At 41.4% G+C, this 15,752-nt stretch overlaps 1 long non-coding RNA gene across 1 annotated transcript in view; it reads right to left on the bottom strand.

Annotated features, from left to right (window-relative positions):
- The window catches only part of LOC122808630, a 244,281-nt gene extending 237,494 nt beyond the window's left edge, over window positions 1–6,787 (bottom strand). Inside the window, exon 1 of the long non-coding RNA XR_006365807.1 lies at window positions 6,599–6,787. This is a non-coding gene — a long non-coding RNA (uncharacterized LOC122808630). The remainder of the gene's footprint in view (window positions 1–6,598) is intronic.
- Between the last annotated feature and the right edge of the window lie 8,965 nt (window positions 6,788–15,752).

Below are 15,752 nucleotides of genomic sequence, written 5' to 3'. Positions count from 1 at the left end.
AAGCTGCTACAGAAATGAGCCATCGAACCCGTCCCCCCATATCAGTCCGGATCGGGCATCTACTCCAGGTTCTTTTTGGTGCCAAAGAAAACGGGGGACTTAAGGCCCATTCTGGACCTATCTACCATGAATTTGTCAGTTGCCAAAGAAAAATTCCGAATGGTCACATTACAGTCCATCATGCTGTACCTTCAAGAGAGCAACTGGATGTGCTCATTAGACCTCCAGGATGCCTACTATCACATAAAGATGCACAGAAGCTCCAGGAGGTTCCTCCACTTCCAGCTAGGAGTCAATCATTACCAATTTTGAGCCATACCCTTTGGTCTTACCACAGCCCCCAGGGTGTTCACCAAAGTGATGGTGGTAGTAGCGGCTCACCTGAGGCTTCAGGGGATTCAGATCTACCCGTACCTGGACGATTGGCTCCTCACTGCTCCCACCAGGCGTCTACTTTGTCAAACCAGGGATTATTTTTTAAAGCTTGTACTTCACTTGGGGATTACAATCAACGCATCCAAATCTCTTCTAAATCCTGTCCAGGTGATAGACTACATTGGGGCATAGAGAGACACACTACAGTGCAAAATCTTCCTGACCACAGAAAGAGTTCGAAACCTGAGGCTGCATTTTTCCCTGATCTACCGTTCTCATTTTCCCTCGGCAGAATCATTTTTGAGGACCCTAGGTTCTATGGCAGTGACCATAACGCTTCTTCCATGCGCTCAGTTACACAAGCGAGTACTGCCTGTTCAGAGGCGATCTGTGCCTGACGTATAAAGCTATGTCCAACCCGGAATTAATGGACATGCTGCACCTCAGAAAATCCAAATCCCATCGAGCTACGCGCTTGAGAGACTTGAACCTCAGCACTGAAATAAATAGGACATGCTGGAGGGACAGATTCATAACCCAGAGACTCCCTTCACTCTGGAATAAAATCCCAGTCCAGGTTAGGCAGAGTCCCTCATTGACTCTCTTCAAGAGGAATCTTGATGAGTGGATGGGAGATCGTAGGTTTACCCCGGGTATCACTTCTGTGTCACTATTAGACAGAGGCACAGTATACTAACCTCGAAAAAGGGCATAGCAAAATAAATTTAAAATGGGTGGCGAAAGCCAAACACATTCTGGCTAGGCTTATAAATGCCCTAGGGCAGATAGCCTAGTATGAACCTATGAACCTACAGTGGACTCTAATGGTGCAATTGTATCCAATACACCTCAGTCGAGTCTGCAGGTCGTCCCTTCTTTGGTGGATGCACTCTCCGGTAATCTTGGAGGGATGACCTTTTGTTCCAGCCCCTGTCCAAGCCACAGTGACCACGGATGCCTCCCAACTTGGGTGGAGGGGCATTGTTTGGGCAGGATTGTCGAGACCAGTTTGCATATAAATGTTCTGGAGATGAGAACTGTCCTTTTGGTGTTGCAGGCCCTTCGTGCCTTTCTTCCTCTGGGAACCATTGCAATTCAATCAGACAACATGTCAATGATCTGGTATATCAACAAACAGTGAAGGACCAGATCTTACCCCCTTTGTCATGAGGCCATGAGAGTTTGGGAATGGGTGATCTCCACCAGTCTCTTTCTCATAGCAACGCACATTCCGGGATGGTCCAACATCCTAGTGGACAGGTTAAGTCAGACTATACTGATGCCTTATGAGTGGTCTCTGAATCATTCAGTAGCGGAGCAGATCTTTCTGGAGTGGGGTCAGCCTTGCTGCGATCTCTTCACATCTCCTTCCAATGTGAAGTGCAGTGAGTTCTTCACTCTGAACCCCCAGTCAGGGGAGTCCCCCAGAGATGCTCTAATCCATGCTTGGCCTCCCGGTCTTCTGTATGGTTACCCTCCAGTACCTCTTATTCCAAGGTTTCTACAGAAAGCTTGTCGACTGGGGAGCAAAGTGATCCTCATTGCCCCGTTTTGGCCTCACCAGGTATGGTTTCCCTTCCTTTGGTCTCATCTTCTGGCTCCACCTTGGATCTTGGATCCCATTTAGGATCTTATTTCACACCCCTCGGGGGTTCCTCATCTGACCTGGACAGTTTGAAGCTCACGGCTTGGCTGCTGCAGTTCCCCTAATTGCTAGGACTCTTGGATTATCCTCTTAATCTATTCTGGTGGCAGCTCATAAGTCTTCCACCAGGAAGATTTACCACAGCAAATAGAAGCATTTTTCTTTTTGGGCTTTTCAAAGGAGTTTAGACCCTTTCACAGCTCCTATCTCTGCCATTCTAAACTTTCTTGCAAATATATTTCAACAAGGAGCAAGCTCTTCTACTATCAAAGTTCAATTAGCTGCCATCTCTCATTTTCACATGGGTGAGAATTCTGCTTCTCTGGCCTCTTCCAGACTGTGTAAAGCCTTTGTTAAAGGTACTTTCCTATTACACACCTCAGTCAAGGATCCTGTTCCTCCATGGGCCCTTATTATGGTTCTTCAAGCTTTGGTAGCTCCTCCATTTGAATCTGCAGCAACCACAGATCTTAAGTTTTTGTCTTGGAAAACAGCATTTCTAGTCGCTATAACCTCTGCTAAAAGGGTTTCAGAACTACAAGCATGGTCTATTAAAGTTCCATATATGATTTTCCATAAGGATAGGGTTTCCCTTCGGACCCATCCGTCCTTTCTTCCCAAGGTTGCATCACAAGTTAACATCAATCAGACCATTTACTTACCTGTTTTCTTTCCAAATTTTGCTAACAAAATGGACTACAGGCTCCACTTGTCGGATGTTCATAGACAGTTACTATTTTATTTACACAGGACTAGAACCTTTCGTAAATCTGCTCAATTGTTTGTGTCCTTCTCTAAACCCTTTTTGGGTAAACCTGTCTCTAAGGTCACTATTGCTAGGTGGATTTCCTTGTGCATCCTTCAGGTCTATAAGGATAAAGGTTTGTTCCTCCGGGTCAGGAGAAAGCTCATTCCACTAGGTCAATGGCTACTTTTGTGGCCTTTTGGTCTAGAGTCTCATTGGATGATATTTGTTCTGCAGCTACTTGGTCCTCATCTCATAACTTTATCTCTCACTACAAATTGGATTTGACTTCTAGAAGGAGAGCATCCTTTGGATCCGCTGTGCTCCGGAATATCCTTCCATGAGGTCCACCCAGGAGTTTAGTAGCTGGGGATTCTGTCCCACAGATTGAAGACCAAATGAAGTAAACTACTTCAGATAAAGAAGTTATGCACTCACCATAACATTCCATCTGAGTAGTTCTATTTCATTTGTCTTCAACCGTCCCTTCCTGCTTCCTCCTGGCCTTATTGTATGGACAGCCTGTTTGGCTGCAGTTTTTAAGTGCATAATGTGTTTTTTCAGGTCGGGTTCTCAGTATAAGTGGCAGCAAACTCGATCTGGGGGTTGGAAGGTAGTGGAGGTGTATTATGGGTAAAGGGAGGAGCTTGGAGCTCAGAGCAGATGATAGTGAACTTACTGGCAAGGATCTGATATGGATCCGGTACCCACAGGTTGAAGACAAATGAAATAGAACTACTCAGATGGAACGTTATGGTGAGTACATAACTTCTTTTTTTTACTTAGTTGGATCATCCAGGTAAACAGATGTATATAAATAAATACATAAATAAAAACATGGTTTCTTATATCAAATGGAGAAAATAAAATAAAAATAAAGTCCAGTTCTTTATAGCAGCTTTAGCAAATACAGTCAGTCCTTGAAGAAATTCTTCACACAGGATTTCAAAGCAGTGTCATTGTCACTGAAGAGGTTTTAACTCACATAGGTGTATGTAAGGTTCACTTATCTGCACCTTTCCTTTTCAGCTTTTGGGAGTATCTTCCAAATTTTATTAAACAGGAACAATTTCCTGCCTGGTTCCCCCCTTCATACTTGACTTCAACTTTCTTGGATACTCAATGGCACAATGCATCCTCAACTCAAGACTGAGGAAAACAGGAATCCAAGGTCTACCTGTTCTCTTGTCTTTTTTATTTCTCAAAAGACATTTGTCCCTTGTTGAGACTTGTCTGCATGCTCTGTCTTGGCCTTAAAACTCTCAGCGGGCACAAGTATACCACACTTAAAATACTACTTTCAAAATCATGTGATCCTAAACAATGTTAATAATTATCATACCTGTCAACTGTACAGATTTTCCCAGGATGTCAAGATTTTTGCTTCATATTTTGGTCAATTTTTATAAAATTCAGTTTTTCTGGCAGATAGTGGCAAATCATTAAAGACTGACATTAGAAAATAATGACAGACATTTGAGTTCCAAACTTCATATCCTTCAGAAAATTATTTCTAGTGCAAAATCTGCTGTTTTATTAACTTTCTAAGTTTGTAAGAGCAATATTTGAAAACTGTCTCTATTTTGGGCTTTTGTCCTACTTTTATTTATTGCTTTGTCCAGATTTCTTGCTCTAAGAGGTTGAGAAGTATGATTTTCATCCTTGTTACACCTTTTCTCAGCTTCTTAAATTTAAGTATCCTTAGTGATAACGCTGAAATCAGTAATCAACTGGTGTCACCCGGCTTGTAAATATTAGTCTTATAAATAACAATTTAAGATTCATCAGATGAATGAATGATCTATGATTTTTTGCCAAGAAAAAAAGATACATACATACTTCAAATATAACAATTGTAAACAGCTCCAGTGTGATTTAGTTGCAAACACATTTAGTTTTTGTTTACATATCATGACTGCATACAAGAAATTCACTTTTCTTCGGGACATAAAGATTAGAATTAGTAAAATGAAGTGGCATGGGGAGTTATGAGTATAGGGGAAGCCCCTGTAAAAATGATTTCAAACAGAAATAACAGGTTTCAAATCTAAGAATGAGTTTTCTATTTCAGTGTCAGTTAAACACTTAGGCATGACATTTCTGAGTGTTAAAAGTATTGAATTTTACTCCTGAAGCCATACCAGAACCATTTACTCAATGAGATGAAATGAAAAGGGAGAAGCAGGCACAGTTTGTATTTCTGGTGCACATTGACAGAAAGTGCAAGAGTTGATTTAATGAAGTGGAAGGTATACTTACTTTCAGAGTAATTATTTTACAAGTCTGCATTAAATCATAAAACAGTTTAAGATTTATTGTGGAGTCTGATTTTGCTGTGTAAAAAAGCAGGGATGATGTTGAATCTGAAAGGCATCATTACCTTGATATCTGTAACTGAGCACTACTTGTTGTTATAGGAGGCGGCATCTGCAGTTAATGTAATCCTCGTTCGCCTTTGTCATGCTTTTCTTCAGTAAATTCATTTTCTAGTGTATTTACATGGCAGTATATCCACTGGGCTTCATGTTCGTCAGGTTCCATAATTCTGGAATATAACATCTAAAGCCTAGAATTATGTCAGTTCTGTTTTTTTTTAGCTTCCATCACCACATGTTCCAGTCATGCAGTCCTTAAAATATTTTCTGAAACCTATGTATTTGCTTACACAGTGCCAGTCCCACCCATGTTTTATTTGGACCTTTGCCACAACTTCCCTGGTAGAATCTACACCCTTCAATGGCGTGGTTGCAATGGTAATTGTTCAATTATTGCACAAAAGACAGCAATCTGTCTGTATCAAAAATGCAAAAAAGCTTGAAATATTTTCTGCCATTTACCCGGAGGTACAGCAGTTGGGGTTTTGTTATAAAATAGTATGCCAGAGGGCAACTTTCATTGCAGACAGATTGCAGTTTTGCAACACAATCTATACAAAAATAAACTGTTGTCTTTTCTGCAAATAATATATGTGTTTAGTACTTTTTACATTTTCCTGTTTATATTTGGTTTCAGTTTCTAATTCACTGTAACCTACACCTAGAATTATGTATTGCTATTTGTAGATTTAGAAACTCTTATTTATTAATTTTGCAATACCTGTACTTGTGTTTCAGACCAGCATTTATATTTTCCCCATTTATTAGTTGGTTTTAATTTCTGGTATGCATGTACTGATTTAGCATGCTGTATCCCATTGTTCTAGACTACCGAGTAATGCCTACAAATTGACACCTCACCTAGTAATAGAGTTACCACCTGTCCCACTTTACGAGGGACAGTCCCTCTTTGGGCAGTTGTGTCCTGACAAAAAAATTAAAAAATGGCAAATGTCCTGAGATTTTAGGACAAAATTATTTCCTATATTTTATGTAATAGTTGCATAAGACAGTTATTCTGTATCTAAAATACCTAAATGTTATAAGAAACAGAATAAGCAACTAAAATGCTACAAGAATAAGCTTTTATTTAGGCAAAAAAGTTAAGTTCTATCCTTTGTACTGACCGTGGGTATGTATCGGCCTGTAAAATCTGATGTTTGTACCAAAAATGTCCCACTTTGGCCATTTGAAAAGGTGGCAACCCTACCTAGTAACACAATACATTCAAATTATGCAGTGTCTGCCACAGGCATGCTGTACTGGGGTGGGGGTGGGGGAGCAGTCAACCTCTTGTGTGCAGCCAGAATCTTGACAATACTTCTAGCAGACTCGATCTCTAAATTGTTTCCTATAATGGCTTGATATTAAAGCTAAGGGCTTTCAGTCAAACATTGATCAGCAGTGACTAAACTGTGTCCTACTGCAATTTAACAGAGTTGAGGCCCTTTTGTTTACCTGTTCGTGATACATGGTCTCAGGCATCAAAAGATGCAGTCTGTAGAGATGTCATCTGGCAAACCAGTGGTTTCTGTCCATTTAATTCTTCCAAATGTTTAGGAATTTTTAATCCTTTGTCAGGAATCCACTCGCAAAATGTAAGGTCACAGGAGTAATGCTTCTCCAGGTTTGGGTATGTAATCTCCTCAGTACCTATAATGTATATAGAATAGCCTTTTTTACTTATGTCTTTAATTAGCTTTTGTTAATCAAGTTAGCCTAACTGGGCTATGCCCATGTACAATGGAACACTGATCATGGATATGAATTTACCATACTGGTAAGTACTACTGTGTAAATATTTGAGTATGCAGTGGTCTTTAGCCAAGACTGAAAATGATCTTTTTTTAAACTGGTTTACCTCCCAAGTAAACAGATTATAGGTTCATAGGTGGTTACTGGGTTGTTGATCCAAAGGTCTTTATAAGCCTAGCCATGTGTACCCAATATAGCACTAGAGAAACCCAATATAAAGGATCTTGCCAAAACCCGAGATCTTAATTAGCAAAGACTGCCCATATCTAGGATGGTCATAGGTAAAATCTCTGGCAGGAGTTTACAGTTTACCATCCAGTCACCCAGGCTACACTTAAACAGGGTCATAGAGGGGCTCTGTTTGATGGGAATTGGTAGCATATTTCAGAGGAGTGGGAACCTCGGAGAAACATATGTGTCTCTCCAGCAGGTCTTATATATGTCACAGGCCAGGTTAAGGTCCATGGAATGGGTGACCCTTGTCCTATTTGACTTCTGCATGTGCAGCATTTCCATTAGGTCTTGATCTGAGATTGCTCTGTAGGCCAGGCACATGTCTTCTCTAAGTAGTCTGTATGCTAGTGAGTACAGTAACAGCGACTTCACTCTGTCAATGTATAGTTTCATAGCCTAGTACTTACCTATGAACCGATTGGCCCTAGGGCCTATACAAGCCTAGCCATAAAGATTCCCTGGCTATTACTTCCCACAAATATTTACTTTCCTGGACCCCTGTCTAGAAGGGCTACTGATGTGATCCCCGGAGTGAATTTCCTATCTCCCATCCAATTGTCAAAGTTCCTCTTGAAGAGGGCCATTGAGGCGCTCTCTGCCTGACATGTATGAGCAGCCTATTCCAGAGCATGGGGAGTGTCTGGGTAAGGAACTTATCCCTCCAGCATGTTCTATTCATCGTCATGACAAGGTTAAGATCCCTGGAGCATGTGGCTTGGAGGGATTGGGATTTCTTTAAGTGTAGCATGCCCAACAACTCTGGGTTTGACATGGCCTTGTATGTTAGGCAGAGATCACCTCTGAGTAGGCGATATATGACAGAGTATAGCTGGAGTTTCTTTAGACAGTCAGCATAAGGCATCTGCTTTAGGCCTGTGATTCTTTTTGTGAGGTATTTCTGCGACCTTTCTAGTTGCTATAGATGTCTTGTGAGGTAAATACCAAACGGGGCATTGTATTCTATAATGGGTCTAATGAGGGATGAGTACAGAGGGACAATGACCTCCTTTTTTCTGGATGAAAAGCTCTTAGTGATGAGGTGTGCCACGTAGAATGATTTTCTAATTGTTGTGGCTATGTGGTTATCAAAGGTGAGACCACTGTCCACCTGTGTCCCTAGGTCTGTTATCACACTTTTGGTATTTAGTGTACTGCCACCTATGTGGTATTTCACAGGTACGTGTTTTTCCCAAAGGGGGACAACTAGACATTTTTTGTCATTTAGCTTGAGCCCATTGCTCTGGCACCAGGCATATGTTTCGGTAAGGCCTTTTTGTAGTATATCCACATCATTTGGGGATTCATTAATGGCTCCCAGCTTGCAGTCATCTGCGAACTTTGTAAGCCAGCGTCCCTTAGTGTTGGCCTGTACATCAGAGAAGTAGATGCCAAACAAGAGTAGTCCCAGGACAAAACCCTGTGGTACACCACTTGTCACTTGTCTGGAGCTGGATTTAGAGTCGGCTACATTTACAGTGTGTGTTCTGTCAGTAAGCCAGTTTGCAACCCATCGAGTGACGCAGGGATTAATGCCCAGCTTAGTAAGTTTATCTATGATTCCAGGGTGGGGGGTAGTGTTGAAAGCCTTGGTAAGGTCCAGGTAGGCTGTGTGAACCACCTTACCCTCATCCACGGCTCTGGAGACTGATTTGAAGAAGTTGATCAAGTTCAGGAGGCAAGATCGGCCCTTCACGAACCCAAACTGGGTGGGGTCCAGTGTTTGAAGGTTGCCAATGTCTTTGTTTATAGTTCCATGATAATACATTCCATGGCCTTGCAGATCAGGCTTGACAGACTGATGGGACAGTAGTTCTCAGGGTCCAAAGTGGATCCCCCCTTGTGGAGTGGAATGACTGTAGCTGTGTGCCACTCTGTGGGCACGAAGCCTGAGCTGAGGCTATGATTAAACATGACACATAGGTGAGGTGCCAGTTCATTTTGTAGTTCATGCAGTACACAGCCCAGGTTGTCGTCTGGTCCCATGGATACTGTATTCTTGACTTTGGAGAGTGCGTTTTTTACCCAAGTGCCTGTGATTACCAGAATTTGGCATTCTTTCAGTATTGAGATGGACCCTTTAGGGGGTGAGAGGGGGGTGAAGTTGGCACTGAATCTGACAGGATATTGGCAATATCCTTGGGATCAGTATATCTAGTGCCATTCTACTGTAACTCAGAGCAGATCTGAGTATTTCCATTTAGGTTCTTGACAAAGCTATAGAATGCTTTGTGGTTGTCTTTGGAATCTTTGGCAATTTTGTTTTCGTAACTAGCTTTGGAAGACTTTATGAAGGATCTTAGCTTTCTACTGAGGCTGGTGAGGGAGTTTTTTGAATCCTGGGTTCTTCCTCTTTTCTGAAACAGTTTCTTCCATCTGTTGTATAGCTTGTTTATGGCAGAGGACCACCAGATTGGCTTCCTTTTTTTAGAGGACAGTTTCTTGATTCTATTTGGGATGGCTCAGTCCATGCACAAGTGAAAGTGCTCGTACAGCACCTTAATGTAGGATTCAGCAGCTGAACTTCCAGTTCCCATCTGCATGGGTGTCATGAAGTTTGTTACTTCTGACTTGAGAAGCATGAAGTTGGCTTTGGAGAAGTTTTTTACACTGGTTTCCTTAAAGGGGGGTGGGATGTGGATGTCAAGGGTGATTAGCTTATGGTCTGATCTGACCAACGAGGTAGTGACGACTGGTGTGGAGCATCAATCTCCCATGTTGGTAATGACCAGGTCTAGAATACTGGTACCCCTGTTGGGACTATGAATTAGTTGCTCTAGGGCATTGGAATTTATAAATTCCAAGAACTGTTGAGCAAAGGTGTTGGTACAGGAGTAGTTTTCCCAGTTAACGGCAGGGTAGCTGAAATCACCCAGTATTAGGGTGTTTGGTTGTATCTTAATATTTTCCAGTATGTTTAGAAAGGTGTAGTGAGAATCTTGGGGCATGGTGGGGGATCTGTAGCAAGCTATAATTTGTATTGCAGTTTCACCTAGTGTTAGTTGCACCTGGAGAATTTCAGATGCATTGTGTTGGGCAACCAGCCTGGAGGTGTGAATATCCTTGGTGAATATGGACACTCCTCCACCTTTAGTGTTTCGGTCCTGGTTTAGTTGCCAAAAAATATGACATGAGTTGTAGCCTGGTATTGCAGGGGTGCTCTCTGGAGCTTTGAACCAGGTCTCCGTTACTGCACAGATATCGATGTTCTCCATTTTTAGGAGAGCCTCGAGAGTGCATCTTGAGGTTTAGACTTCTAGCATTGAGTAAGCATTACCTTCAGATTTTGCTTGCTTGTACCCATTACAGCGGTAGCTTTGTCCTTTGAACCTTGCCTTAAAAAGGCACTATAGGGGTGGCAAGAGCCTTAGCCAGTGACCTGAATCCTAGGGTGATTAGCAGTGATTGCAAAGCATTGTGGTTTGTCGATCATGTTGTCCCAGGCAAATAGATACTGGATCCCCTTTGAATGACACCAGAAGCTTAGCTAATTATTGAAGTCAGTCATTTTGTCCTTATACTGTGGTATAATTCTGGGCAATGGCAGGATGCTACTCAGGGCTAGGGTCATACCTGCCTGGGCTACATGATCTGAGAGCTCTTCCATGTCTCTTTTCATGTAGTCCAGGGAGGTACTCCTCAAGTCATTTACTCTAACATGGATAATGACAGAGTCATATTTGTACCTGTTGTGGAGTGACTTGAGAGCATGCGTTATGTGGCAGATCCTGGCACCCAACAGGCAACTAACTGTCATTTTCTCCTTGTTCAGCCTGGTGAGTGGAACATCAGTGTGCCTGTCTATAGAGTCACCTATGACTAAAGTGTTGGGTACGTTGTCTTGCCTTAGGGGCTGCTGTTGGGTGGTACACTGGTATTGTGAGCTATGTGATGCTTGTGTTTGGGGGTGGTGCTTGTTTGTGTTTCAGCTTCAGAGGTCCTTGTTGCTTGGGCAGATTAATGTTAAGAGCCTCTGCATATGTGGGTTTTGTGTTGCTATGTGTCGGTTTTGGTGGTGTGGGTTTTGAAGGACTATGTGTTGTTTGAGGTGTTGCGTGGATGTTAACCTTCTCCTCTTGACTGTCTAGCACAATCTTGGCTGGAGAAAGCTTTGCTTCCAGTTTGGCTATGTAAGTGCATCTCTCACAGGTTGTAGTGTTTGGTGGGAGGAGGAGTGGGTTGTCTGTATACATGAGGCAATTGCTGCATTGCCCCAGTATGCCCAGATTCACCAGGTGGACAGGAGAAGTCACCGGAAGCTAACCCTTGGGCATGCCTGGTTAGGTGCTATCTTTGTGGAGTACAAGAGCTGCTTTCCCTTACTTTTTGGCAAGGTACTTGCAGTTGTAGGTTGTCTAGTGCCTACGGCTATTTTCTCCTTCTTACCAAGGAGAGGTGAGTGCTTGTAACAAATTAAGGCTTCTTAGTGCTTTTTAGCGAGTTTTAGAGCAAGTGCTAGTCACAGGTATGCAGATTTTAGTGCTACTGCTGATAAACTAGCTAGTTCTAAGGGAAAATTCGAAGAGCAGACTTTCTGGCACTGAGAAACTGGCAAACAAGATAGAATTTTTTTTTTTTTTGTTAAATTTGAACATTTAACGTTTTTAAATAAAGCAAGGCAAGTGCACAACTGGAAAACAACTTACAGGCAGAAATACAGTGAAATAAGTAGCTAGTCTACTTTTTAAGCTTTCTAAGATGTGTAGGTAATAAAAATGACTAAAATCAGCAAACATTAGAAAATTCAGTAAAAAGTACTTGCAGTTAGCTCAAACAGTCCCTCTTTCTCGTTTCTGGTGCTGTAGTAGTCTGCAGGACACTCAAACAGGATCTGCTGATCTAAAACAAGCTCAAACACGGGCAAACGCGTGTATTTATGCAAGAAAGTTGGAAGGGATAGAAATAAGACCAAAATGGCCAATAAAATTGCAATTTCAGAGCTGGAAACCACTCCTCTAGTGTTAGGCAGTACAATGCTCCCACTCTCACTGTTAAGCAGTAAGACCTCCCTCTACCACAGCAAGGTCTGGATAGCTCTGAACACTGAAACTAAATTCCTGAAACCAGCAAAGCCTGGATACTGGACGATTCTAGTTAGAAAAGGCGGGAAATTATCAAACAAGATAGAATTTTTTTTTTTGGTTAAATCAGGCTAAACAATGCAGTTATACAGTAAATAAGCACAGGAAGGCTAATGCACTTGAGTGTATAGCCCAGAACAGTAAACTCAATTAAAACTTTGCACAATGCCCAACCACAGGAAGTTCATGTCACATGATACACTTCCTTCTTGAACAAGTCACAGTAAAGACCTTATGGAAGCTAGCAACACATCCACAGTGTCTGTTATTTATTGAACATTCTGAGTAACATTCAAATGTTACATGGTGTCAGAAGTGAATTAATATATTTACAGAAGTGAAGGTACATATATGTTTTTTGAAAGATGTGCACTTAGAAGTGCAAAAGAATAATTCACAGTTAAAAACAGTTGAAACCATCAGGAATTCTGTCATTGCAAAGTCATTTAAAAGAAAACTGAAAGCTTTGGATATGGAAATTAAATGTATTCCTCACTATGAATATGGAAGAACCAAAAAGCCTGAAAATTGTTTGTGAACACCATTGGAAAAGACACACTGAAGATATGTAATAGTTTTACTTTCAAGAGCAGAATAAGAGCAATTAGAGAAGTTTACATTTATTTACTTATTTGTATTTATTAACTAGAGTTGAACATCAATCCCCATGGGCATTTTTCAGACTCAGCCCAGGAGCACTGGGTCTGTTTAAGTGACTTCCTTAGAGTCAGACAGTAGGCAAACATTATTCTGAGCCTTGAAAAAAAGTGTTGTTTATTTGACATTTGTTTTTCACAAGGGCACAAGGTCCTCAGGGTCTATAGATGATTACATTACTGAGCTAAAGAATGAAGCAAGAGAGTGTGAATTTAGTGTGTTGCATGATACTCCAATAGAGACAAAATACTTTGTATTATAAAAATAATCAATCAAGCGGGCACTCTATTAAGAGAAGCAGATTTAATATTCTCAAAAAATGTGAATGGGTGGAGACTGAGTGAAATTACAAATCCACATTCAGAATAATTAACTGAGGAAAATGAAGTACACACAGTAAAATACAAGTCAAATAAAAAGGAAAAATAAAAAAATGAAAACGACATCATTGCTGATGAAAACGAGAGTGAAGACGTGTACAGGAGTTACTACACAGTTACTGTGTAACCCCTGAGTACTAGGTGTGACTATAAACAGGAGAGGGAGACCTACTCTGTGTCTAATTATTGTTACATAATCTGTGGTAGAAAGAGTAATTTTGCCAAAAAAAGAAAAGTGTAAAGGGGAAGCCAAGTAAGCTTGAAAGAATGTGCATGCTGTTAAATAGATATGGGTTACTTATTGGTACTATTAAAGTGACAAGATTTGATACAACACGAGTGTGTGATGAAGAACAGCCGTGGCAGGGTTAAAACCCAGCAGTGTGAACCTTAGCTTTAAATGATTATCACAGTTGCGGTGACACCCCAACCTCATGCACAAAAAGGGAAAAGGGGTGTGTATGGATGGCTGGATGGATTTGATACACTGAAGTTGCTAAAATAAAATAAGCAAATTTGCTACCAACTCTAAAAACTCATCCCACCACTGCCACTCTCTCCATGCTCTGCAGTGGCTCGAACTACCCAGCTACCTGACATTCCTTAAACTTACCACAGCTCACAAGTTCATTAACAAACTCTCGAGCTGGACCTCTCTCCACTGCCTTAACCCCTAACATTCCTACCCGCTCACTCAGATCAGAGAACCAAAACCCTCCTACTAGTCTACAAACCATCATGTTCCCCTGGCAACCTCCTGCTATCCTGCTCCATATCCAAACTCTGGAACTCTCTCCCTCCCTCCCTTTGCAATACACCAAACCACACCAATTTCAAATCCCTCTTGCTCTCACATCTATCTTCTAATTGGGCATGCCTGTGCTACTCTCCAACATACCCCCCCCCCACCCTTCTCTTCTTCATCTGCTGATTCGGCTACTTCTCATGCCTACACTTTCCACTGTAACCCTACATTACACCCTTACTGGACAGTCTACTATTGCACCTTACCTAATCCTATTTAGATTATATTATAGAGTCTATCATATCTACTTGTATCTAAATTTGTAACATTTCTTTACATAGTTTATTATACTTCCAGTGTATTATGCAGTATTCTCAACCTTCTGAAAACAATTGTATTGGTTTATGTATCTGTAATTGTCATTAATCTTCGTTTGCATGGGTTTATTACTCCAATGTAATATGTTGTATTGTCAGCCCTCTGAAAATGATTTTATTACTTAATGTGTATATGATTGTTAATGAAGCTTTTCTCCCCGGGTCTCCACTGAAAATGGGCTCTTCTTGGCCCATTGGGCTTCCCTGGTTATCAAACTGAAATAGATAAAATAAAACATAAATAAGTTACTGAAGTTGAAAAGTACTTAAAAAACAGTGAGACAATAGTGCAAATCAGACTGTTGGCAAGAAATGCTGACAATGAATGCACTGAGTGTGGAATCTAATCTAGACACATAGTATAACATCATGACTGAAGATACTTCTAAAGCATTGAGACTAAAAGTCAGAGAAAATAAATCTGGGAACAGATTGCTAACATATCCAGGGTATCAAGTAAAGATTCTGAGGTGGGATTCATAGATAAGCACTGAGGTCCAAGGGGCTCACCCCATGAAGCACCAGACAGCTAAATAAGGAAGTACCAGCATGCCCAACCAAATGGATTAACATGGTGGTGTAGCATTAACAGGGCAAGCAGTGATATGTTACCATATGACAGCAGTAGTGCTAGAACAGTAAGGCTGGCTAACATGAAACACATCCGAGCTAACACATGCTAGCACCCCCATGTCACTCTACACACTCATGTTCAGTGCAGCAGCTATTAGAAGAGCAGCAGAGCTTTAGCATAGTGTTCAGCAGACACACAGTATGGGTGCATAAAGCAAAGTGGCAACCCTGCTCATCAGAGAAATGGGAAAGAAATGGGGTAGTTAGGAAAATAAGAAATTGGAGAACAACAAGTGGAGGTAAACACAGATGGGTAACCATAATGCATGAATGGTTGAGGGGAATTTTGAGGGATAGAGTCTCTTTTACAATTTTTAGAAAAGAACGTTGGGTGGAGAAGGTACTGAGGGATGGCAATGGGTGGGATTGTGGGAGAAGACCTATTAACAGGGACAGACATGTAATAGAGACACAGACAGGGATGGTATACATGTAAAAGATGGGAATATGGAGAACAATGCATGGACACATCCATACCTAAAGAGGCTGGATAACTGCTGATGGAGATTTTTGGATGATGGATAAAAATGACATGTAAGGGAGGGAATTCAACAGGAAGGGAAATAACTGGGCTTCTGGTATGGCTACCAGGATGGCCCAGAGGGTAATAAACTCAGACATCACTCATCTAGGTGGCCTCTATTATGGAATGGTTGGTCCACTGGAGGCCTGATGAGGCAGGGCCTGCCAGTCATGCCAAAAGTTGCTCCATATTTCCAAAGTGGGCATCAAGTTTCTGACACATGTTGACAG

Source organism: Protopterus annectens, chromosome 8.part0 (assembly GCF_019279795.1).
Source record: "Protopterus annectens isolate FY-2018-M chromosome 8.part0, PAN1.0, whole genome shotgun sequence".
Taxonomy (NCBI): Eukaryota; Metazoa; Chordata; order Ceratodontiformes; family Protopteridae; genus Protopterus; species Protopterus annectens.
This window is presented reverse-complemented; position numbering and strand designations above follow the sequence as displayed.